Source organism: Tigriopus californicus, chromosome 12 (assembly GCF_007210705.1).
Source record: "Tigriopus californicus strain San Diego chromosome 12, Tcal_SD_v2.1, whole genome shotgun sequence".
Lineage (NCBI taxonomy): Eukaryota > Metazoa > Arthropoda > Copepoda > Harpacticoida > Harpacticidae > Tigriopus > Tigriopus californicus.
In genome coordinates, this window is record NC_081451.1 from 887,741 (window position 1) to 915,031 (window position 27,291).

General features: G+C 40.1%; 1 protein-coding gene across 1 annotated transcript in view; it reads right to left on the reverse strand.

Annotated features, from left to right (window-relative positions):
* The window catches only part of LOC131891387 (uncharacterized), a 42,373-nt gene extending 18,853 nt beyond the window's left edge, over positions 1-23,520 (reverse strand). Inside the window, exons 1-2 of the mRNA XM_059240925.1 lie at positions 23,321-23,520; positions 17,343-17,584 (exon numbers count right to left, since the gene is read on the reverse strand). The gene's annotated coding sequence lies outside the window, so the exon portion shown is untranslated. The remainder of the gene's footprint in view (positions 1-17,342; positions 17,585-23,320) is intronic.
* Between the last annotated feature and the right edge of the window lie 3,771 nt (positions 23,521-27,291).

Consider the following 27,291-nt stretch of genomic DNA (forward strand, 5'->3'; position numbering starts at 1 on the left):
ACTTGAAATCAGAACAGATGGCTTTAAAAAGCCCACATAATCTTGACATAGTTGAGGTATCTCTTAAAGTTGTACTCTGCTCATAATTGGCTATAACTATTGAAAGATCCATACATCAACGACCCAAGTCGGGGAAAGAATCTTGAACAACTTTTTGAGCTAATCTCTGCGCGAGCAAGATCCGAAAATTTGGCCAAAATTTTTGAAAACTGTCCAGCGTTCAATTTTTCAATGCTCATGTACCCATATGATGCACGATTTTGCGATTAATAGGTTGATTCGGAAGCTGAATATCAGGGCTTGTCGAGGGTGTGCAGGTTTTAGAGGCAATGTCTGTAGCCAGAGAATCATCGAGTAGTAAAGGCACCAACCGATTCCAACACAACGTTTCTACCAAGGACTTCAAATGGTTGAGTCTCTTGGCAGTCCCAAGAAAGGTGCTAGTGAGTGGGCTATGAAATGATAAGTGTGAATGTTCTAAGCTTGAACTTGAAATTTAAAGCCCTGGGTGGGTCCAAGTCATTGTCCTCCTTTTATATTTGTTGACGCGCATTGCACTATAGTATCTGTTTTGGTACCGATGATAATGATGTCCAAAACCAAAACAGATATGGAGGCGTCTTTAGCTGACACTATTGGTGGGTGAAGAGTGGTCTTTTTGGCACATGATATTGGGCACAGTAATGGCCAATAACTGAATCCAGGGCCAAGGCTAGGGGCTGATAGATCTCCGCACTCCTCGGATGGCTCTTTCATTCAGATGAAAATGCAAAAAGAACTAAGATGTGAATGAAATGCATACACGGCTCAAAAACTGCTTTTGTTAATCATCAAACGGCCTGCTAGCATACAGCCTAAAACCGATTAAAAATCAGTTAGGCTCGAGGTGGTGCACTTTGTTTTAAGCACAAGCCGCGTCTCTCCTGATATGAGAGAGAAAATGGAGAGCAAAATATGAGTTAGTATGACCAATAGTAGGTGCAGAAAAAATGCCTTAGACTCTTTCTGTACGAAAGCTTGCAACGAGCTCATTGAACCTCCATCAAATCCCAAGGTAGAGAGAGTCAGTACAAATAAACATGATGTTTGTCACCGAGCTCGAAAAGATTATGGAAAGTACATATTACGAAGTCTCACAAATTGGGGGGGTCGGCGACAGAGAAGTCGTCTTTGCCAAAATAATGCCTTCTCGCCCTTTCGATGACGGCCAAGTACGCTCCATATTTCACTCCCTTTGCAAAATCCTCGTCTGAGATAGTTTTGTTTACGATAAACAAATGCAGGTGATGGCAAAGAGCTAACTAACACAGTGCTGGAATATTGTTGAAAAATGGGTCTTTCGACGATTTGCCTCTTTCATCAATTTCATCTTTATCATTCATCTCATTCTCATAGGTCTACGGTTGTTTGGTGAGCTGGTTTTAAATCATGTTTAAAATCTAACTCATCTCTTTTTTTTTCTTGAAAGTAGGAATTGATGGCAAAATTTACACAATGATTGAATATTGTTGAAAAATGGGGCTTATGACAACTGGGCTCTTTTTCCAACAATTAAACAACATGTTGGTGATCTTTTTATGTTTTGAAATTAATTACTGCGACATTATTGAACGTCATTAGGGCACAATTGTTATTATAATTATTGTACTGATTATACTGCTGGTATTGTATCTTTTGGTGATCTCTGGATTGGAGCTCGATGCTACCACTTAAGGCGCATTGTCATCTACAAGAGGTTAGGCGAGACCTGGGATCGAGCCCATGAAGCAGACGTTAGCAACCTCGGTTTGACGTGTTAATCAATTGCGCCATTCCATCCCCTTTTTTATGTCGTACCTACATATATCTAAATCTGAGTAGTTTTAAAACTTTTTTGATTGTTTTTTCTTCTTTGACTCCATGTTTTAACATTAACACGATGATGGAGTGGTGCAAAAGATAAGCAAGTTGCTGTGATGTGTTCTACTCTGAGGCCTTACTGAAGCAATTTTTGGTCAGACAACTAAGGGAGATTCAAAGAAAGTAAAACTGGTGGTCAGGGCTTGAATCTTTAACGAAAAAAGTAACTCGTTACCGTTACCGATACTTTCAAGAAGAAATAACGCGTTACCGTTACCCGTTATTTTTTCAGAAAAAGATGGTCGAAATCGGCAAAAAGCACGTTTATGCAATTTGTTAACGTTAGCAAATATGACTTGAAACAAATGACTCAAGTGATATTTATTTGATCCCATCAGGAGCAAGTAAGTCATTGGACTTGAGACGGAAATTTAAAAAAAAAATCGTGTAGGAAACCTTTACGCAGATTTCTTTCCCTCGTTTATGAAAGGAAAAAAGTAAGATTAACGGGACGGCTTAAAACCCGTTCCCTTACCGTTACTTGTACCCGTTACTTGCATTGCTCAACTCCAGGTGGTGGTGTTTATTATTCTTGAAAAATGGAATCAACTGGGTCTCGCTTTTTAAAAGTACTGCTAAAAACCAACTGATCCAAGACTCAGTAATTTTGATGTCAGACTGGATTTCGATTATTCAGCCATTCTACTCTGAACTTCACGATGAGCAGAATTGAGCAAGTATGGCTTTTATCAATAAAATGAATACATACTTTTTAATAGATAAGAACTATTTAGGATAAAGCACCGTGTCTTGTTTTTTGAGCCTCTCCGACTTCATTTTTATTGGTTGATTAGTTTTGACCTCCCCATCAAATGTAATCCTACATGAGTTACTTAATTGGATCTGAAAGAAGGCTCATAATTAGCTTTTTCTCGAAGACCACCATCTCAAGTTCCATGAAAAGTACAAGGATGCAGTTTGAACCCGTCGGGAAATGAATTGACCCGATTCCAACTGTGAGAAACATCTCAACACCTTGCACGCTTTGGCGCAGGTTCAAAGTAGTGTAAAGTTGATCGTTGATCGTTGATTTTCTGCCCCAAATGTTCACACGGAACTTGAGTGCATGCTACACCTTTAACGGGCACATCAAGCGAGCGAATCGAGCCATAAATTGGATCGAATTGTCACTCATTCGAATGGCCACTTTTCGCTTGGATCCGAATCATTTCGATTCAATTTTAAAGTTCAAGTCTATCTTTCCCTCTCTCTCTGCTCGCTCTTCTTTGATGCTTCGAGTCCCACCGGATTTGATTCGGTTTTTGGATACAAGTGTTGTTTCCGGGAAATCCCCAAATCAACACACTTGTATGGACAAAAGACTCCGCTTTGAATTCAAGCATCTCCAATTTTGAAGCTCTTTTCAGATTTCAACGAAAGCAATCAAAGTTTTCCTTTGAAAGATTGAATAGCGGATCCACCTTCTCTGGTGATTTGTAATTCTATTCAATAAACGAACCTTATTTGGATTGAAATTACTCTTCAATGTACATTAAAAAGTTTTGTGGCTTCATTAAACCCACCAAATCCAAAACCTTAAAAAGCAAATAAGATTTCGGTTCACCGACCTGTGGGGCAATGGGTAGCAAAACAGATTTTTAAGTTGGCGGCAAGTTTCTAAAGCTTTTGTCATCTACCGAGCGGAGGGTTACATTCTCAAACTATTGCTCGTTTAAAAAGGCGTTTTGGCACTAATCAGGAAACCATACAGGAAGTAAGGCCTAAAGAGTACATTGCCAGAAAGCCCAACAGCCCCGTTATTAGAGCGAATGAGCGACACCTGAACGGCTGATAGGACTGTAGAGGCGCCGACTTCGATTAGCTGGAGTAGCACTAGTTCATGGTTACCGAATCAGCTGCATTGGAAAACCCCAAGAGCCTCTTTTCTAATACTGATGAGGACCAAATCAATAATCCCGGGCTACCAATTTACTCCTGCAATGGCCTTTGACATTACTAGTGGAATGTGCAAAACCTGTTAGTTAGCCTCAAAAGGTGACCCTGATTTTTCTTCCGTCAAACCAGGGTTGCTTTTTGCTCTAACTTAGCTTTTTGCGTTACGATTAGTGATGGGACCAAATCAAATCTCGAATTCAAGGTTGCCAGAAAACCTGGAAAGTGAAAGCAACAGCCGATTCCATCGTAAAGTAAAAATGTCAAGTTTGAGCACAAAACGATCCTGGTTTGACGGAAGAAAAGTCAGGTTTACTTTTTGAGGCTAACTAACGGGTTTACGTCATTCCACCTGTGATGGTATCGCCCACTGAAAATGTAAATTGGCAGCCCTAGATGCAACCTCCCGCGGTTATTAGGCACCAGTAGTTCCTATGGAATAGGCAAGTACTTTCACTTTCTGCTTCCAATCCCGTACTGCCGAGATTGGTCCCAGATTGTTTTCTAGTAGCACTTTCGGACCCAAAAACCATCCGGAACCAATCTCAGCAGTACTGGATTTATATGTGCCGGCAATCTGCCTGCGCAGTGCAAGTGGGTTACATCAGTAGTTTTGATCGATCCTTGTTTCATCATTAGTGATGGGATCAAACAAATTTTCAAAATCAGGATCGCCAGAAAGCTAGGAAAGTCAAAGCACGGCCCGTTTCTAACGTATCGTAGAATATTAGGCTTGACCAAAAAGGTGACCCTGGTTTGATCGAAGAAAAATCAGGGTTACTTTTTGTGATAACTCAACGGGTCTTCGATATTCCGCTAGCGATGCCGTATGCCATTGAAAATGTAAATTGGTAGCCCTAGTTGCAACCTCCGGTGATTTTTTGTTTGATCCCCATCAGTATTCATCTTACAAGAAGGAAGATAAAAGAGTAAACATCGAGTTTGTTGTGGTTTTCTTTTACTGCAGCTGAATCGGCAACTAGAACGGTGCACCTCCGGCCGATTGAAAGCAGCGCCTCTACAATTAGAAACCATACCCTATCAGCCGTTCAGTTGTCACCCATTGGCTCTGAAAACGAGTCGTGTATCTCTAGCCCTTGCTTCCTCTATGGTTTGATGCCCAATTGGGAAATTGGGGTCGGAGGGATGAGCCTGGCCCGGCCAACAAAGCCTGGTCTACGGCACTTAGTCAGTATTAGGGGGGAGCGGACTTGAGTCCAAATGCATTCGAGTCTTATAACCGAATTGGGAAAAAATAGCCGATAATCAAGTTGTTTATCTCAACTGACATACAACCCGTGGTTTCAATAAGTTTTCGAGAAAGATTTTTCCATTCACATTTTGGGCGCTTCCTTCGGATATTGCCAACGAGAAATTGCGAAAATATAACTCAGCTAATCATAATTGGTTTATTCTAATGCTGAATTTGGGCGATGAGTGCCATGGCAAGTATTTGACATCATATGGCATCACTTGAAAGATCATTTGCTTGAATTGCTGCCTAACTTAGTAGCACTGAGGTAGCAGCGTGCTTTCGTTAAATTCAAAATGCGTCATTGAGACTCACAAAAGGATGCTGCTGCATTTCAAATCCTCACATCTTTTCACATTACGTAGTGAAAAAATGATATAAAAGGCCTGCAACAAGATCTCCTGACATCATCTAGATTCAAGCAATTGCATCAACCGACCACAATGCAAAAGTATCTTCTCATCGCTTTGATCGTCGTGGCCTTGGCTACTTTGGCCATGAGCTTCGACCTCAACGACGAACGTAAGCCTCCAATATATCTAAAACATTTTTCTTTTCGTGATCCGCCCTCACATCCAAATGCGCCGCCAGCTCGGTTTTTTTTTATATTAAAAGTAAATGCTTTTTGCAAGTTCAACACTAAGGCAAATACAGCCGCTATGGCCCTAACTTAAGTTGGGACCTCGACCATCTAACCTTAACAACTTAAAATAATGGATATGAAAGGTGATCAAGTCAATGGCAGACGTCGAGATCACGTTCTGAGGTCTGACACCAGGGGGAGCTAGGAAGAAGATGTGCGAACAAAGCGCAAAGTTACATTGGCGGAGAACGTCAGTTACGGCAGTAGAACAAAACGCCTGGCACAGCCACCTTGCCATGTCTTGAAGCTTATTCTCCAAGATCTCTTGAACCTGATGTCATAGGCACGCCTAGCTAATCGGGTATATGTACCCGCCTACCTGTAGACTTCGTCTCCTGGCCTGAAAAATAATGTGTCCCTTTTGTGTTCAGAGATGGAAAGTCTGATGCGATTTGCTGAAGAAAACAACTTTGAGGATCGAACTCTTGAGGACGGAAGCGGAAGTGGCATGGAGTGGATTGACAACATCGACGAAGGAAGCATCGAGATCATCACCAACGACCCAATCCTGAATTAGTACCTCTTTATCGACCAATTTGAACTGTTGTTGTTGTGGCTTTTCAGCCCACTCATAGATCGCCCGTCTCAAAAAAAATGTTGCTTTGAACATGAAATAAAATTTGAAAAGCTTTTAGCATTTGTTTCAACCTGATTGGATGATTTGACCTTTGCATTTTGAAATACAATCAATAGTGGGACGATGTAGGATCAACGAAAAAGATCAATAGCAAAAAAGTCTCTAACAAGTCAAATAAATGCCAAAACCCAAAATGTAGCAACATGAATAGGATCAATAAATTGACCTCCCTGAAACAAGGTCTATCTATGCCAGACTAGATTGAAATCAATTTCGGTTCAGAGGGACTAAAACAAAATTCTATGTTTACATTAGTATTCGTTCTAACATTGAAATCTTTTTCAGAATTGTTCGCAATGATCATGGCAAAACCGTACATAATTGGCATATCTCGGCCGTATGGAGAAATGAATCGAGGGCAATAGAGACAACTTTTGATTGCTAGCTTCTTCGATTTCTAATAACGTAGCCCAATGGTTACAGCAGATTTCCAATACAAGAGAGCTCCTCGGTTCGATTCTCCTCCTCGACTTCTCTCACAAAGATTGGCATTGCCTAAGAAAGTTTATAAATGGACGATGTGATGGCAGATTGTTTTGGTGGGTAAGGTTCACCTTCCGACACTAGCAGCCAGGAATCAAAACTAAAAGACACTCGGTCTTGAGTGTGAGCCGTAAACTGTTGTTCCTTGAGCAGGAGCATGACTTTCTATACGGAAGCAATGTTTGCCGAAACTTATCAAGACTTAAGAGTCCTTCCCTAGGCACCATTGTTTTAGCTTGGCTTTGACCTAAAGCTAGTGTGCCTTAAGCAAAACTTAAAGAGTCTTTTTCTGCATTTGCATGAGCCAAAAAATGTCTTCAAGTAGCTCGGCCTTTTACCACGTAGAATAGATGAGATATCTTTTTTAATCTCCCAATATAACGACCTTTCAACTTATTGGTTTTTTCCATTGCCTCTTGAGCAAACGGCAAAACTTTTGCCTTCAATAAGAGATCACTTTCAAGGAAGTTATGTCTTTAAATATATCATCTTCTAAAGACCTTCGATTTAGGTGAAAAGTTGATCTACTTGTTTACAGGTATGACTCAAAGAACGATATTTTTTCTTCTTCTTGGACTTCAACCCCAATTACACTTACAATCCCCAGTGGAATTACATATGAAGAATCCAAAAATATCTCTTTCATCTTTACATCTATATAATATTTGATGGATCAATAAGTTCGAGTTTACGGATCTAATTGGGCTTTGAGGAAGAAGGTCTATGGCACTGTCCTTAGTGGACACCGATCAATAGTGGAGGCAAGGATCCTTTTACATAATAAGATATATTGGAAGAATTGCTTAAAAACTGATCTTCCTTGATCCTCGCCAATGGATAAAATTAGATACACATTTTCATGAATGTCATATCAATCGAGGTTCCACGTTTTCTTTATCTTGTTAAAGTCTTTTAAATAACAGGATGTGTGTTTTATTTTCAAGTTACTGAGGATTGCCATCCCTTCAGATATTGGAAAAAGTTCGTGACCGTTCGATTCGTGTCGTATTTTTATTCTTCACGACATGCCATCTATTTCTATGCTTTATAAAATCATAACATATGTTCGGCAAGTTATTTCGTTCCTCTTCTCCTTAAAAAAAAACGTACATTGATAACTCAAAATCTACAATGGAGATGAGGTTTGCAAGGGCAATTTCTTTCAGCAGCGCTTTTCAGGAATAGGCGCCTGCAGAAGAACATATACATTTTACCGCCAACCAGCAATAGCTTTGATCGAGCATTAATGAAATTGAAAACTGAAATGGTTATTGAATTTGGCTAAATAATCAAATGTAAGTAAATTGGACACACAACGATGATTTGGTTCATGATTGTTATTTGATTCATGTGATTCATGACTAACATCGAGGGCTAGAAAAAATCCAAGCCTTGTCTCAGACGTTCTCTTGCTAACACATTTGTTTCTGTGACAGACGAGCAAAAATGATGAACTATCTCATTGACATACTAAATGGCACACCAGCACACCCAAGACGGTAGGTTTTCAGCCTCTTTTTCCTCTCACATATTTGTGTCAAAAGACCCGGAAAATCGAGTTTTTGATGGGCTTTGAGGACTTGACCAACAAGGGTCGCCCCAAGCTTGAGTTGCAATAACGAGACCAAGTGTCAAATCAGGATGTACTACTTTGTTCAATACGAAGGATCTGCCTGTGAAAGCAAGACTAGACTGACTGCATTAGTTTCTCATGACTCCAGGTTTTGAAAGTATATCTCAATGAACTCAATCTGGATTAGTCTTTTCTCTTTGTTGAAAAAAAAAATTGCGCGCTTTTCAAGACCTGATATGTTTTTATCAATATGTCCCGAATTGTCATCCTTCAGCAGGCAATCGAACTTGACATTGGGAATATTTGTGCCGTGAACGAATTGATGCCAATAAATGCTTAAAACTATTCTAAAATTTGAATAAAATCCGGCACTGTGTTAGCGTGAGGGACTTTCGAAATGAGCTTCTCAATTTCTATTCTACTCGTACATTACTGTCAGTTATTTTTACTCCATTTGATACCAACTCATGGTGATATAGTTATTTACTTCTTTTTGACAGTACTTTTCATGCACCCCAGGGAGTGCTAGAGTCGTCCTGAACAATAAACAAAATAAACAAATATTGAAACCTGCAAAGATATAGGTCAATTTGGTCACCTTGCATAACTTTGTAGCAAGAACCAGAGTAACGGAATCAAACGAACACCACGTTCAACAAATCAATATCAAGTCTGTTCCATGCGACTATCTTGCTTGTAAATAATGATTTAAAACCTGGATATTATCAATGATATCCTCGCATCTAGTCGTGGAGAAATCTGTGCTCAAAAGCGGGTCTTTGACCGTGCGAAATTATGCCGTCTGCAAAACGAGAGGAAGGAAAGAAAAAGACGCGAACTCAATGTCGGAACGAAGCAAATCGTTTTTCCAGGCCGTTGTGAGAAGACATTGTCTCTCACGACTCTTCTCATTTTCCTTCCAGGGGGGGGACAGAAAATGTCATTTCGTTTCAATCTAGATCACTATGACTACTACTTGCTCGGCCTCGGTAGCCTTGGTCACTCTTGAAATTGCTGGATAGCGGGAGGATTTGCTGACATTCGCCGTTTGCAGTTGGTCATCTTGCAAAACTTTGTAGCAAGTACCAGAGTAACGGATCAAATGACCACCAAATTCAACAAAGCAATGTCAAGTCTGTTCCATGCGACTATGTTGCTTGTAAATAATGATTTAAAAACCCGGATAATATCAATAATATCCTCGTATCTAGTCGTGGAGAGATCTGTGCTCAAAAGCGAAGAAGAAGATCACAGCTTGCACTTCAAGATGTTGATTCATCCGAGGGGGCTAAGCCTGGGATTTGTGTGTCCCCAAGGGCCAATGAACCCCTCTGTGTCCATTTGACATCATCACGCCATTCATCAATAGGTTTTGCTCCCAGTCTAGATTTGCGCCTGTTGTCCTGTGCGGTAAATGTATGTTAGAGAGTGCAGCACTCCTTCCATAAGTCTTGTTGCACGCTCTTTCTCTCTCTAAGCAATTGATCCCCTCGTTGAAAAGCAGAACGAGGCCAGAACAAACACTTTCAAGAGGCTTTTTGCGTCAATTGGCAAACCACTTCATGACTTTATCATGACATGCGGTTCACATGGCTCATTCGTTACAGTATCCCAAATTTATCCTTGGGCATCAACGGTGAGTTGAATGTGTTTCCACTCAAAAACACATTATGAAAAACGATAATAATGATAACAATAATTGTAAAATGAGCTTCTTACCGCCAAACATCTTTGTTCGCATACAATAAAGGGGGAGAAGTATGCTGAATGTACGCAGGCATCAAACCTGTGTTGGACACAACGAAAATCAAACCTTCGAAACAGGCTTGAGGAAAGAAAGGCCTCTGTTTTTTCACAGGAGAGGACGGTTCCCTTGAGACCAGCCAACAGGGGAGCGGAGTCCCACGGATCCACGGTTGTCACGAAAAACGACGATGACCGAGAAGAGACTGTCACAAAAGGTTTGTGGTGGACCCCTTCATCAGCACCCAAGTCTGCTTATCCTTTCTGATACGGTACATCAGACCACACGAATTGGATCCTTGCTGGAGTAGAGATTCCTGACTAAGATGTCCAAGTTGCATCCTTTGAAGAAAGACTCCAAGTGGCTATCAGCCCTCCTCCGCTCCATCAAACGAAGATCCCACACGTCCCACTTATCTGGATAATCCAGACTCATGGGCTCCGCTGCCAGCCTCGTCATCCTTCTCTAGACGGACTCCAGAAGTAGGGAAGCCTCAAGGCTTATACGGATAAATGCTTCAGCTTATGATACGATAGCACTAATTAGTGTGGATCTTGTTGGCCACGGTAGTTATATTTTCTGGTTAAGTGTTTGCTCAAATGCCAAGACATCTAGATATGTTTTTCTTTGTCAAAGAAGCAAAAGAAACAACTTTTGTGAAATACACATATTTAAAAGTAGCTCAGATAAGTGCGTTAAATCACTTCAAGTACATTAAAATGCATCTTTGTCAAAACCGTAGTCAATCAGTATTAAACGTACTCTTACTTATGTATTGACGTAAAATTTCATAAACTTCTATGCATCAGATGCTTACTTATTGCAACTTGAAAGTTGCGTTTTACATCTTAAAAGATCGAAAAGTGGCCTAATTATGTTTCCATTTATTCCCAAGGAATATGCTTGTCTTTTTTTTAAATGACACTAAAAGAAATGACATTTCTCCGTTTTCTGTAAGATTTCTTTAAAAGCTAAAATTATAAAAAAATATCGCTTAAAACTTACAAAACATGTAAAATCGCCTTTCATTTTAGTTAAGTGCCAAAAGCTACACTACCCTATCTAGTTCCTAAAATATTTGAACTATAAATGAGACAGTTTAATTTTCAAAATTGTCACTTTTTGCAATAATTGATTTCTACGCAATAGCAATGTTTTTATTCAACATTAATAAGATTTTGTCAAAATTCAGGAGTAAGCTTAATTAAAGTTGCAATTGACAAGTATGGCATCACAGTTGTGAAATATTAACATCAAGTAAGGTTTAATTTATATTGCAAACTAAATTTTGGTTTTTTCTATGTTTCAGAAAAGTGAAATATTTCCATTTATATTTCAGGCATAGAAAATGCTTATTACATCTCTTGGCAATTGCTTTCAGGTATAACCGGCGCAATTTGTAGTCAAATTGAATGCAATTGCAATCTTTGAAAACAAGATATCTTATCGTTTGCTCCATGGATTTCAATAAAATTTTAGTTGGAAACGCAACTAAGGTCACTCCCAACATGTATTGACTACGTGTTCAAAGATATTATCTCTTTGTAGGCTTTAAGTGGATTAATATTCCAATCTGAGCGAGAATCCAAGATGACTTTTTACAAAAGTTGCTTGTTTTGTTTCAATAACAACGAAAATCGTTATTAGTCTTGGCATTTGCGAAAAAAACCTTCTCAGTATTTTGGGTACCATCGTGTCGCATCATCAAATGACTGTCTTGTTCGGAATTTTCTTTGGGCTGTTTTGTAGATCGTCACCATAGATTTTGTTATACTATTTACCATATAGGTCGGCCAGCTATAACAATGCTCTGGTACCTGAACATATTCAATCATTCAAAAAACCTTTTTCTTAAATCATGAAATCTTGCTTCCCGATGGAGTTAGTCCAATGTCCTTGTTCCTCTACGAGTACCGTAAACCTAATCGGAAAGAAAATGTAATGTAATCGCTTCGAGTTATCATGTTGATGCAATTCTCCCGACACTCGAAATGAACCTGGCTTCTTGGCCTGTGAACCCATAAAAGCTGCTCCTCAGATGCTTTGTAAGGGCGTTTCATACGTGTATGCATGACCTGTAACCCGGAATCTGAGGCATGACAAAGAGAATCGTCTCAATTTGGTGATGCTGAACTTGCGCTTGTTGCTCAAGTCGACTCTAACAAAGTGCAAAGTGAGCAAATTTATTTACAGAGCAGGCCAGACCGTACAATACGAATGTACTCGAGGGCTATGTACAAAATGTTAGACATTGAAGGAAAAGGCTGATAAACAACAGACTCAAGAGCCTGGAAAAGGCCGATCTTTCAAAGCCACTTTTGCCCATTCCGTTTTTTTTTTATTTAGGGATGCCAATATTTCCTGGAAGTGGAATCCTCCAATGCGAATGGTTGTCGTCGTTTGAATCCAATTGATCAAGAAAAACCGGGCACCTGGTGCTAAAAAAAGTGCCTTGAGTGTATTCAAGTCCAATATCAAAACACAATCATGGTCATTTGGCTGCATGGATGAATTGTTGCCAAAACGGCCACATTTTTAGCGGTAGTTCATGACATGACATGCTAAAGATGTGGGAATTTGTCTTCCGTGATGGGCCACTCATTTCTCCTAGCGGTATTATTTAGGAGAGTGTCAAGAAAGGTAGGTGGGGTCTAAGGTTAATCAGAAGACTTCGTATTTTTTTCCTTGGGTGTGGCCCAAACTTTATATCTTCCTAATTTTGGGCAAATTTTCTACTTTTTATACCTTTTCGACTCTTTTTCGGCTTTTTCAACTTATTTCCACGCTTTACAATATTTTTGGGCGTTTGGTTATTTGGGTTCTTATCTCTCTCCTTCTTAACTTGTTTGCCCTAGGGGGGGGGGGGGGGGACTTTTGTATTTATTACCATGCAGCATAATGGCCTCTGAACTCAAATCCAAGATGGTGGCAAAGGAGGAGCCAAGTTTATAAAATCATAATCGTATATGAGACCAAAAACGGGTTTGCTTTGGATGCCAACTTTATGCATGGGAAGAAAAGTGCATCATTTACATCATTTAAAGAGCAACACAATTTTGAATATGTAAGGTGGTACGTTTTTCAATCATACTTGTACTCTGTTCACTTAGGCAGTAACCGTTAAAACATATATCTTATCTGTATCTACATACATGCACATTTGAAGTTTTGTATGTGTGTTCGCTCACCAAGGGTGTTTTGAGGTAAATGAAATTAGTATGTTACCTAATAAAACATACTTCGGGAGATAATTGCATATCTAATCAAACAAGATCTATTAAAAGGCCTGGAATGGAGCAAAGTTCTCCTCTGAGATTGTAGACCTGTGACCTTTGCAACAACTGGGCGCTTCAGTATCTCTTTAGTATCCGCAACTTGTTAACCTACTTCTTCTTGAAGAGGAAAAGTTTTTTTTCGTGTAGGGAAAGAACGGGTTGGATTACGAGAACAGAAACAAAAAACCGGGTCAAAATCGGCTTCTCTGAGGTGGAGTTTGAGATTACTGGGACTGTTGCGCTAGAGCTCTTGAATCGCCACGCGCAATTTTGAAATTTAGTTTGTTGGCGGCTTTTAAAGAAACTATACAAAACTTGCCTCAAACACGCCAAAATACCCAAAATGTGACTGGGGCCAACATATTGTCCGTTTTTATTTTCTAGTGATACCATCCAAAAAGGGAGCCATGATCAATAATTGAACAAGTAAAACAACATCACGTCGATCTTTGACAAATCATCCTCATAAGACACCCTGGGGAGTGCTTGAGTTGTCTTCACCAATAAGCAATAAGGATTGATTTAGATACTCTAACAATTGTCACCTCTGAGAGGGAAATAACGATCGGAATTCATGGTTTTGATTTTTTGAAATGCTATGCCTATTGTACAATTTGCTTCCCTCTAACACTCGTTACAAATAAGTGGACATTTTTGATCCGGTAGCATCTTTCAAGTCAAATGTTTTAAGGGGTGTTCCATATCAATGCTACACTCAAGGACCAATGGTACACCAAATATCATATAAAGATTAAAAGCTAGTAAATAGAAAGATCATAACCTTTCATTTGGATAATACTGCATAATAACTATTAATAACAATAAAGAAATAAAAATATATACATAATATAATGTGATACACATAATATAAAGATAATAATAAATATACAGAAAATAATTACATTCCCTGCAACGGTTAGAAAAGCCCGTGAATAGCCAAACCAAATAATAAATAAAAACCCGCTACCAGCTTACTGTTTTTCAAGATGCCTTTTATTACCCTCTTTTTCGGGGTTGGTAAGACAACACATATTCTTATCATGAGACACGGTAATCGTAAAATATTCTGTTTTAAATAGTACCTTGCCAGTCCACTAATAAGATCAGTGGCTAAATAAAGATGAACCATGAATTGATCCGCATTCCGAAAAATGTTTTCTGTCATTAGCGGGACGTCACGTTCTTTTCTCTTTGAGCACCCTTTGTTCACTTCAAACTTGCTCCTTGTGTTTCTGGAGCTTGAAATTGGCAACTCGTCATTGGCCTTCTCGGGATAGTCTAACCGTAAACAGCAGCTTCAGACGCAATAACCATTAAAACCGTCACATTATTTACTGCCTCTTTGGCCAACAGATGCGAGAACCGATCACTGAAATGGGTCGTGCTGATAGTAAATCCGCCAAGTTCCGACTGAAATGGAACATTAGATCGCTATCATGTTCCACATAGGGAGCAAAAAGTAATTAGATTCTATGGAACATTACTCGGATTCATGGAATATTCCTCCGCTCATCCAACATATCAACAAAGTGCGGCTCCATGACCTCAAATGTAAAGTACATGGCGAATCGGGGTGAACAATTGTCCAAGGTGTCGAACAGCTAACGTATCATTGAGCCTCCCAAAAGAGAGCAAAAACTGAAGCAAACCTGAATTTCTAGGCCCTAAATTGGGTTTTGCCTCCAATTAGGAGGGAAAGTGCCAGGACACTTTTATTAAGGGGAAAACATAACAAGGAACGCCCACATGCGGTTCAGTCCTGAATAAACGATGGGACTGGCATTTCCATATTACCTCCATTCGAATCTTTGGCGGCGTTGATCAAAGTGTGCGGAAAATATACGATCAAATTATAAGGTTTTGGAATTGGTAAGGGCAAAAAATTATGCCGACCTATAATTTTTCTTTCTATACATTGAACAGTCTGTGTAATGTTTATACAATACACCATCTTTCCTTTATATTTTTACGCCATGACATGACCAATGACCAAGAGTCGCAATAAGCAGATTACTATTATCATTATTGTTATTATCAAATCTCCTGTAACTAGAAAGTAGCATCTTCCACTAAAAGGTGCAAACCCTCGCACAATGAACGGATATAATTAACTGAAAATTTCACCTCTATGTATACTCAATCCCTCGGCTCACGCTATAATACTATGGTTTACCTTTACATTTATGTACAACTAGAAGCCCTTTCCAGAGAGGTTTTAAGGCCATGCACCATTTGCCTGTCCTTTTGGGGTTCTACGTCGATCAAGGCCGGTTTTAGAAAAGCTGTTGCTGGGCAACAAATTCCAACATCGGAACCGAGTAGTATCCGTCATTCATCGGACTCCTCGTGTTACCGACACAAAATCAGAGAGAGAGAGATGTTCAATTGTCTTCTGACAACGTTATGAGTCTCCAACGCAGATTTACACGTTGTTTCCGCTCTATTTCACGGCGAATCCGCGAGAAAAGGTCCGATTTTCATGGTCAACAGGAACAAGAGATGGTACGATAGTAAGCCGAGTGGATCTGGGATTGCAATCTCTCTTGGGTATCCAGGCAAAGTGCCTGGAATTAGCGAGACATTGACCTTGATGGATCGTAATATTTGCCATTGATTCGGGGTCATTTGGAGCAATCTGGGGTTTACGATCGCTCGGAGCTCAAGTGGTGTTATGGCTGTTTTCCCTTGGGCAAGCTCAGTACGTGAGAAATCCTGAGAATGCAAGTAGGGGGGGAAGTTCCGTGTGCACGCCACAAGAACTTTCAAGAGTATCATGTAGAGCAAGCACATAAAAGAAAGGCTCTACTTTTTCGCCTTCCTCCTGGAAGAGTCGCTTACCGAGACAACGCAACACTCCAGATATCGATTCAAAGTTTGCTCTTCTTGTCGACACTTTCACACCGAAGATCGTTCGATCCCCCTTCATCAAGGGTCAAAGTTTGATTCGTAACACCTTTGATGCTGTAAATCCGGAAAAAGTCGTTGTGAAAAAGCTTGGCTTCAGAATTAAATAATGTTTGTGTTGCAGTTTCAAGATATAGAGCCACTTCAGAGATTAAGTCAGACAACCAAAAACTTTTGAGTCTCACTCTACTGCAATAACCTAGATTTTCATCATTTACCCTTATCCACCATATATGTAATTCCCCTCTTCACTTTTGTCACGTGCATTGAACAATTCCAGTCATGCTCACTGTGATATCCCTTTCTAGTCAACTATCTTATTGATTTTACCACGTTTTACATTTTTTCTCCATTTAACAATGTTTGCATAATGCCCACACACAATGTTTCACATTTATTTTTTCACAATGACATAACCAAGAGTAGCAATAAATATTTATTATCTTTCATTAAAAAGGGAACGAAAAGAGCCAAAGGAAAGGTCAGTCTTTGTTGTAAGATTCATGCAATCATACCAATTGTTGCGATCTTCAAAATCGTCATTCTCCACCATAGAAGAAGAAGATAACATGCCTTTGACCTTCTGCATGTAAAATGAATGGAATACGCAGATATCATCCCTTATAAAGATACTTCTTCGTCTTGGGTTCATTTCAAGGTAATGTGTATGTGTATCACAAAAAGTTGCGGATCACCTTCAAATCCAGCTCCTATTCAAAATTTTCCCGACACTGACCAGTGCCTTAAAGAATGGGTTTCTCATTGGGACCAATTCAAAAACAATAAGAATCCCCTGTCAACAACTCATAGTTTATCCAATTGAATAAATAACAATGTAAGAAAAAGAGGCCGTGCCTAATCATTCGCATTTTGTCCCAGGTCAGCGAACTCCAAGAAACCTAGACTATCATCGATTGCGTAAATAGCGCGAAAAGATCGATCGGTATGTTTTTTGGCCTTTAGCCTTCACCACTTAAGTGAAGAATGAAGCCAAGGAAGAAAGGAGTGAGAGTCACATTGATCAAAAAACTTTGCTTACCTTAGGCAGACAGTTTGTCAAGTGGTACTCATCCTCGTCTTCACTTTTTACCCCTCGATTCTCCCGCCAGCCGTTGAAGGTTGACAAGCATCAGATTTCACATATTCCCACTTTTAGCACCACCACCATTTTTCGATTCAGGTTCTTTTCTTGCGCACTGTTTTATTATTCTTATTTTTATGTGGAGTGGAGGAGTCTCTCGTGACAGGGTGCTTGTTGGCCCTCTCTCTCTCTCTCTCCTCCTGGAAAGAAAGTAGAAACATCATCGTTGAGAGTCGTCCGCTTTAATGGCCAATTCATTGTCCACCCATCGTCTTAGGAGTTGACAAATGGGGCCCAAATCAGCTACATAGCAAAAGAACTTGACAAGAAAACGACGTTTTCGCCCGGATTTTTGCTCGAGCACTCAAAAGTAGGACACTTGGAAACGAGAAAAAGACCAAAAAAAGGCTGCTCTCATTGCTGCCGGGTGAGGGAGGTAACGCCACTTTTATCTCCCGTCTTTGTCTGACTGCAAGTCTTTGGGTCTGGGTTTTATGGTTGATGGCAGCGAAAAGAGCAATGCTCACGCACTATGATTCAGTGCACTACGTACATGCATGCATGCAATTGTTTTCCCTTGAGACTTGAAGAGCAGATAAATCTCGTCCAATCGTGACAGTGCTGGCCACGACGGAGGAAAAAAAAACTGCCGAATAACGTGAGGCCCATCGAGACAAATTTGGGCTGAATGGGATATATTACAGTAGACAACGATGCAAGGTTTTTTTCATGCTAACTTAGAGCTAAAAGTATGCAAAGAGGGTTCGAAATGGCTTGACTTTGATGTCATCTATTAATGAACTCAATGAAATCCTTTTCTTCGTTCATTATAAGGTTCATTATTAAAAAGACGGGGAGTAATACTTAATGTCAAATTATTCAAGTAAAAAAGTAAGTAAAGTCGGGGATGTATCAACTTGTACCCTAAATACTTTTTTGGGCTTTACCGCCACCCTCAATATGACCTAGATAACTTTTAACGTTTTGGACAAATCACGTCATTCAAATCGGACAGAGTCCTGCATGATATGACCCTGTCTTTTGGTCCCCTTAGTGAACCTAAAAACCTGTATGGACTTGGCAGCTTCGGAAATTTATAATTTCTCAAAGGTGACTAATTTTGATTTTTAACTCGTTCTTCCAAGGAGATAAAGTTAGATGAAATCTTTGATTTTTTAACCCTAATAGCTCTTGTTCGTTTGAAAAAAAGTGTTTTGACCAAAGAAACCAAAAAAACCTGGGAAACCCATCGTGGAGGTAATTTGGGTATATAAAAATTTGGGGATGTAAGAGATTTTGAAGATATTGGCTTAAAATTTATGTACTGGTTAGAGTGCTTTTTGTTTTGCCTTTGGCCCAGAGGATGTTGTGAATAGGCTTCAAAATATGATTCATTTTCAGTCTGCTACCCAAGTGGCATATCACAGAGATTTCTTTGGAGAATATGATCAAATAGAGCATCCAAAATTTTGATCCAGAAATTGATGCTAACCGCATAATTTGAATTACCCGCCTTGCCTTTTTCCAAAGAGCCACAACAAGTGACGTAATGGCGTCTAGTATCAATAGCAACTGTGACAATCAAATCCCACAACCATGCGAATATCCTGTCCCAACTGATTGTCAGTCCACTTTAGGTCCTCTAAACAAACATTCCTTCCTTGCAGACATTCTCAATTTTTAAGCCTCACGTTTATTTTCGACCAGACTCATCTCAGAAGGTTAAAAAATGGCGGAGTCTGTCATCCCTTGATTTTGCAAAAAAAATCAAAGCTGAGCACATCATAGGAACGCCTGGCTGGGAAAATCGTCTGATGAGCCTGATCCAAGAACGAGAGGGAAAGAGAACGAGACATATACAAGTCTACTCGATCCACTCATCACAGCAATGGCTGAATAATGTGGAAGAGTGTTGGCCCACTAGCCTGGCAGGTCGCTAGAGTATTCCCAATTAACTTAGAGCAGAGAGACTCACTTTCTGGCCAGACAGTTTGCTAAAAAAAAGGTCTACCCCTGACCTAATCTGAATTCGGCTTTTGGCCCATCAGTCAAGATAGGAGAACTTTCAGATGAGAGTCGCTCACTCTCTCCTCCTGCTCGTCCTCACAGGGTGACCACAAAGTATTGCACCTCAGCAACAAGTCATTTAGACAGTTCTCGGTCGTGTGCTAGAGAAATACAGAACATAATCCGGGAGTTGGGACAAGAATCCTCCGGGTTCGTTGGTAAAAGCTTCAAAAACAGATACAGCATCTTTGTTATCACATCTTCCAGAAACTGATAGCAATAGCCCTCTTACGCTGCACGAAATATGTTTTGCGGTCTGCATTTTAGAGGGCGCTTCAGAGGGCGCTTTATGAATCAGCCAAATAAAGGGTCAATTGGAACAATTACTTGACATTGAATTATAATTTGTTTGTGCTGCTTTTGGCTAATTATATTAAAATGTTTTGTATAACTAGTGACCCGGGTCACATAATGTCTGAAAAAGAAATTGCATTCAATGCAAGGCACTCGTAGCTTATTTAGGAATCTACCATGCCTCTTCCCGTTTTCTTTCAGCTCTCTGACATTGCAAGTAAGGGCAGATATGGTTGATGTGGAGGTTAATTTTATTTCCATGCATTGAAACTACCTGATATTGTTCTCTTTTCAAGATTTTTTTGGAAATGTAGATGGGAGTTTTGAAATTGCTTGCAATGGGAATTAATAAACGTCATGTTTTCAATAAGTAAAACGAAGGACACACGTTTTACCCTAATTCATAAGCATTTTGGAAAGTGAAACCAATCAATAGAAGTCAATTAAAATATGCCAGTTGGCACAACATTTACAAGCCCTCTCAAAAGACCAAAAGGATATTTGTCAAAGAAACTTTTCACATTTACCTCACCTACAGCCCCCAAACCAATTAAATGCAGGCACAGGACTGCCTTTGGAGTTGCTTACGGATGAATCAATGACTGGCTCAGGTGGCTCAAATTCATTGTTCATTCATTACAAATTTGAACGACTTCCTGGCAACAAAGAAAAAGGTCAGTAGATGAAGTGAAGTACATCAAAAATGACTGTGCTCAATGTACTCATCCCAGTTCAAGTCCTTTGAGGGTAGTCAATAATCCAGAGCGCCAAGGTTTCTCAAATACCAACCTTACTGATTACTCCAATCTACATCGTGAGCTCTCATTTAAAACTAGATGCCTAAAAGAGGATGTGGGTGGATATTGGGCCCACCCTGTTCATTTGCCGACCGAGCGTTATGGCTTTGCAGCGCGAAGATGTTTCTCGACAGATTTCACTGTGCCGTGTGCAATTTTTTCCTGTTCTCCATTGTGGACTGTGACATGTTGGGTGTGCAGTTTTCTAACACTACACTCTTCTTGGACAAAAGTTCACTGAACATACACACCAATTCATTCCAGGTCGCTCGGATGTTATGAACGCCATACCCACCCGCCTCTTAAGGGCACGAAACTTTGAGAGTCAACTACTCTACAAATGGAACTCACTTGTGGAGGGTTGAGTTGTGCTCCTTACTCCTCATCACTTTCAAATAACCATGGCGTATATTTGACGTTTTTTTTTTTACCAGGAGGTCAGACAGAATTATGCACCCTGACACATATCACATACCTCGTCATAACAATGTCATTAATGGCATCTGACATCTTGGTGATGCACCTCGACATGGATATTGTGGAATTAGTACCTATGCAAATGACTTGAAGTGCAACGGAATGAAGCTAAAAGGAAGCCCGGGATCAACGACCCGTCGCCAGGATATTTAATGATGTTTGAATGACCACTTGCACCAAATGCTGACCCTTAAAGATCCAAACTCGGAGTGAAGCCCATAAATTGAAGTCTACTTAGACTTCGACTGACCAAAAGCAAAAAAACACACAAAATGTCCTCTTGGCGTCTGGTTTGATGAGAAAGGGAATAAGAAAAAAACAAGGGATCCATCATCGCGGGAATTGAATAGCCAAATGCCAAAAGCAGTCTGAGTTCAATGTTTAGACCTTTTTCGATTACCCCTACTCAATCAAGGCACGATCAAAGGCCAAGAGAGCCTTGAAGGCTGAAATTCAACCTCACTCAGGAAGAGGATTAACAGATTCTTGGCTAGACATCCTTCCGGTATGTTTTCGGGATTGTTATTGTTGTCTGGTAGGTTCGTCAACACCATCAAAGCCAGTCAAATTGTGATTGTTTATTTTCCTTCAGTGTCCCCTAAAGCGCTTCGTAATCCGATTCAACTTCTAATTCCGGCTCTGAGGTAGATATTCCGAAACAAAAAGTTCCAAGGCAAAAACTTTAATAACATGACGTTCTGGCACAAAGCGTTAATCTATTGAGCATCACACATTGTTGTTTCTAAAAAGATAACATTAAAGGAGAAGTTTTCAGTTGCTACGAAAGAAGGCCCGGACATTTCACTTGAATTGTCAACCTGCGCGATGCATTATTGGTTTGGCCAATTTTTTCTCCTGAGGATGCTTTTAAAATTAATAATTTAAAAAAACAAAAATACAGCGCAAGCACATGTTCCTAATGAATCCTTGAAAAAATATCATGGCTTTTTAGAAGGAAACCTCAAATACAAATGTAAGTGTTGAGTTGCTCCAAAAGGCCCTCAGATCACGCAAGACGTGTGCTTAATAGTGCTGTTTTAATGCGAAATAAATAAAATCGATTCTCATTTTGAGCCCTCATCTGCATCAAATGGCTTTTCTGAACTTCACTTAATGGTTAAAGTTCTATTCTTAGTCATTGTTTTGAAAAAAGGATTTTGTTTTTGCTTAGCCAACATGTGTTTGCTTCAAAACGTTGCCCAGAAACATTGCTTTGGAGCCTTTTGTTTCGGAAGTTCTACTCGTGCACGTCCACCACCATTACTATATTTCCGAATTTTCCCCACTAACTAACCGTTGAAGAAAAATTCAACTTTCTTACATGAAAATCAACCCAAGACAAAGTCCGACAGACTGTAAATATAACCCTATATAATGGTTTGGACTAGATTTGCAACTACAAACATCCAAATGCTCTAAGTTTAATGCTCGTATGACAGGCAAAAAGCAACTGATTGCCAATTTGAAGACCATTCTAAAAGGATGTCATACAATGTGAATAGAATGTTCATGTTTTTGTTCAGTATCGAAAAAGCCTTCGTTTCCCCTCTGATAAGTAGTGGTAAACTCTGTATGTAATGACGCCTCACGTCATTCACACCATTAGGTACTTGTAATATCAGAGTCAAATGACAATTCAAGTCTTGGAACAACAAGACTTTGGAACACGTCGCGTTTTAAAAGTGAGCTCTTCGAAGGTGCTATTGATTCTGGTGTTTGGCTTGGAAGACGACCCCACTTAGTCGCTAATTGACAAGGATTAACTCACACGGCTCGATGATAGGGTGACTTTCCCTCTTGAGGCCGAGCATCTCAACGAAGACGATGAGGACGACGACTCCTTTGAAAGTGCCTTGATTGTTCGCTGAATGGATTCAAAATAAATGTGTCCTCCCATCCCTCGAAGGGAGAACGAACTGTTTTGTTGGCTATTGTGAAACGACACCCGTCGGAATACCAAAATACCTCCCAAGAGTTTTTTGCCCTTTTCCCAAGTCAAAACAATGCCTAAGGTCCAAGAGGAGAGTTTACTCCTCTCGTGGCGAAAAAGAGCACAAGAAATTGCAGATTGTCCAAATGACATATTCAAGCAATCAAAAGAACTCATTTGCCAGAACAGACCCCGCTCTGTTCCTCTCCATGGAATTTTTATGAATGACCATTAGCTCCACTTTCTTTCACGTGGTCAATTGCATGATTTTGAAAACATACTCAAACAAGGAGCTTTCGACCCCATATACGTATTAGGTATGTGTATAAAAGGGTTCTTCGAAACACTTATTACATGCGTACGTAACTTACCCTCTATCTCGTTGATCCGATCCTCAGGGCACACCTATGGCACAATGAACGTAACAAACATCGGAAGCACTGCAAGGAAACTGGTTATGGCTCAGACATCGGCAGAGAATCAGAAACACCGTGCAATCAGCTGGTTTTCCCCTTGGCTACTAGTTTGACTCATGTTGTGCTTTTCGTGAGCAACTTGCAAACTTCGGGATCGCCTTGTTCCACAGGGTTCCCACTTTCCACCTCAAGCTCTGATTCCTCTCCTCGATCGCCTTCGACAAAAAGAAAGCTCGCTCGAGATAACCTGTGCCCCACGAGCCAAGTGGCAACACTGACTCGTTGCCTACTTTTGAGCTTGGCTCCTTCTCCAAGAGTGCATGACAGGGGATGAGCTCACACAAGTCCGTGAGTTCACTGTCCAATGTTCACCCTCCTTCATCTCTTTCTACTCCTCGTTCCTTGTTCCGTGAGACCTAACACACAAAGCATAGTGCGTATGAGTCCCACGAAAATCTTGAGAGACAGCAAGCATCAAAGACTTGAGTTAGTAATTTTTGAAGGGATGAGCAAAATCTCCCAAGACACATCAAGGGAGAAGCAATTGCAGGGTGACTATTGGCCAAGCCACCATTTGTGAGCTTAATGTTCCTTTGGTTGAAATGGAAGATACCATCGTCATACTATAGTCATAAGCTATGGTCATGAGTGCTTAGACCAGGACTGGATCAGCTTCTTTGATCAGCATTTCTAAATAAAGATGCTCTCGGTCATGGAGTTGACACCCTTGGACAAGAGGCGGAAGACGCAAGCCCCCTTGCCTCGAGATTAGAGGAACATTGTGCATTGTGGCTTAGAAAGCAGAGCTTGCTGAAGATCTCTTTTGGATCTTGAACAGATTGTATGTAACGAACCTTGGCAGAATAGATTGACTGAAAATGGAGCATTTGCGATCTTATATCGTAAAGTACAAGAGGGATAAATGGGGCTTGACCTAAGTCTCTACAATAGATAAGTGCCTAAGCTTTTTTTATATTCTACCACTCTTTTTATGTGAACATTTGTAAGAAATTAGAAGGAAACAATATTAATAACCGTTTCATGGATATATTTCAACTTACCTAAAGCCAGGGTTAGTTGGCCAGAAAATATGCTCATCCAGTACAACTCCTGTAGAGCTTGAGGACTCACTCTAGTTATCTGGTTTGCTATGGTCTCTACCATCGCATCATGAGTGCTGCACGAATTCCCCCATAATTCCAAAATTTTAAAAAGTGTTATCCGAGGCAATGCATGTTCGATGCCAGCAATTGGATCCAACAAGTTAAGCATGGATGTAAACTCAAAATATGGAGATACATAAAACAAAGAGCTACCTACGTATGGATTTCAAAAAACTTGGGCTTTAACTATCGTGTTTTTGGGAGGACCTCCCTACCGTTACTGGAAATGGGATCCCCAGCAGTTCACATTGTCCAAGTCTGACTTAAAGGATGCTACTTGATCGACACCTACATATTCCCTACGAATATTTGAGGGCAGCTTATTGAACAATGAAGGAGCCGGAGAAAGAAAAGGGTTGGACTTCATGGTTCTGACTAGCTTGGATTCTGGAAATGTGTGAAGGTCTGATATAGGAGATTACAATTTTGGTATTAAGCTAAACATTGCTATGGAAGAAATGGCACTCCAATTTCTAATTTGAATTGATTCATAGAGACATTTGGCTGAGATTTGGACGGTTTTTATGTTACGTATTAGTGCGGTTGTCATCTTGATATGACATATGAATATCGTCATTATTTCATCCATCACTTGATCACCCATACAAAATTCGGTAGGTTGGTTGTGCACGTCTTTTAGTCAAAATATTAACTTGCGCCTTAATTTTGGACCAATTGCCACAATCGGTAGAAATGCACTTATAACTAATCAGAAGAAACAAAGATGATTATCAGTGTCGTTTTAGAAAGGAAAGAAATATTGCACATGTATAAAATAAGTATACATATCAAACTTTCATAATTGTGTTGCATAGAGAAATAAAATCGACTGCGAACAAGTCATTGAAAACAATGATTGGCATACGGGCTGTCTGACAAATGAAGGGTAAGTAGATGGCGACGAGTTATCCTAAGTTGAGTTTAGATGTTGCTCCAATCTTTAAAGGGAGAAATAAGTCACTGCCCAGTAGTTATGGGCCCATTTCTCTCAAGGTAATTGCGAGATCATGTAGCTCAAGCTCGTGGAATATCCTGGAGTCCATGAAGTTCTTCCTCCTAGTCAGCACGGGTTTCAAGTGAATTATAGCGCTGCTCCTAGTATCAGAAATGATTGTTTATTGATCAACGTGACGCGTGTTCTTGGGCTCGGCGACTGACTTTCTGTACAAGCACGTTTTCCCAATAGATTGAACACCTAGAACAGGTCATTGAGAAAGCACAGAGTCATGAGTCAGTTCATATAATCACAAGGTGAATCATAGACTTTCAGTAAATAAGCTTGACAAGATCGTTAGCCCAACTGATTGAGCATTTATGCGTAGAGCAGGTTCCTGAAGGACTAGAGAGTCATGAATTAGTCAATATTGTCTATCTCGACTTTGCCAAGGCCTTTGGCAAGGTAGATCATGGCCTTTAAGCTAACGGGCTCCATGAGATTGGGATCCATGGCAAAGTTCTCAATGGGTTAAGAAGTTCAACCCATTTAGTACCATTCATGATAGAAAGCAAGTGGTTAATGTTGAGGGATCCACAGGTGACACAAATGACGTCAAGTCGGATGTTCCTCAGGGATCCATTTCAGGTCCCCTCATCTTTTTAGGATCTTCCTTGCTCCACTTCAGAAGCTTAGTAGTAAAGCCAGTACATCTTCTGATGCTGATGATACAAAATTAGAATTTGGTAGGATTGGTCAGAATTCAGGCAATCTGGTAGACGTCTTGCATAAAATGTGCTTGTTATTATCTTGCTGAGAGTAATGTAGCCTTGAACGGAATGAAATTCCGCTCAATGACCTTTGGATTCACGCCATGAAACACTTCCCTGGTAGATAATGGAGACAACGAAATTGACCAGGTTTCGTCCGTGAAAGATTTGATGTATTCCTCCAAACTAATGGAAAGTTTGACGAGGATACCAAGTTGAAAGTTGGCAAAGATTTTCAAACGTGTGATTTCGATCTTTTTTGACGTTTAAGTCCAGAGATAGCATCACGATGCTAACTCTGTACAAGTCGCTTGTCCAGCCACATCTTGAACATGCTTCACCCATTCGGACTCTAATGAGCTCAGCAGGTTTGCAAAAGCTCGAGCAGTTAATCCAGGAGCATATTTCAAGTCACAATTGTGTGAATTTATGCTTATATCTGAGATTGCTCTTTCATTCCCGTTGGAAGTCCGCAAGGGAAAAAAAAGGAAATAATGAATCAATTATCTCACCCTCAGTAGGAACTACCTAGAGATTGTAGATGGTTTTGGCATTCTTCTTCTCTTTTTATTTCTACTTTCCACTATTTCGAACCTTCAACAATCTCGGGATGGATCTTGTGAATCTAATAGGCAAAAAAATCAGCAGACGACGACTGTTCATGACACAAATTGGAAAGTAAGCAGTTCTCGCAGGAAAAGAAAGATGAGATCCAATGAACTCACTGTCGCTCCAAGCCTAGATCAGAAACTCCAGACATTCATTCAAGCATCTGCCCAACTCCTGTGCAAGCATTCAGCCCAAGAAAGCTCAGAACATTGAACATCTGTGTTCGTTCAGAAGGAGATGCGGTGAGATCACAGCTTGTGCAAATTTTCCATTCTACTGGGCTTCTGAAAGTCGTCTCTCTGGCTTCCTACTTCCATCGAACGATGGAAAACTCAACCCAAGGCCTGTATTTGTATGAGAGGAAAGTGCATTTGTCCACATCTTTGCCAATTGGTATGGTCATAATGGCCATGAAGAGTCTCTTGATCTTAATTAGTTGTGGAGTGCAAG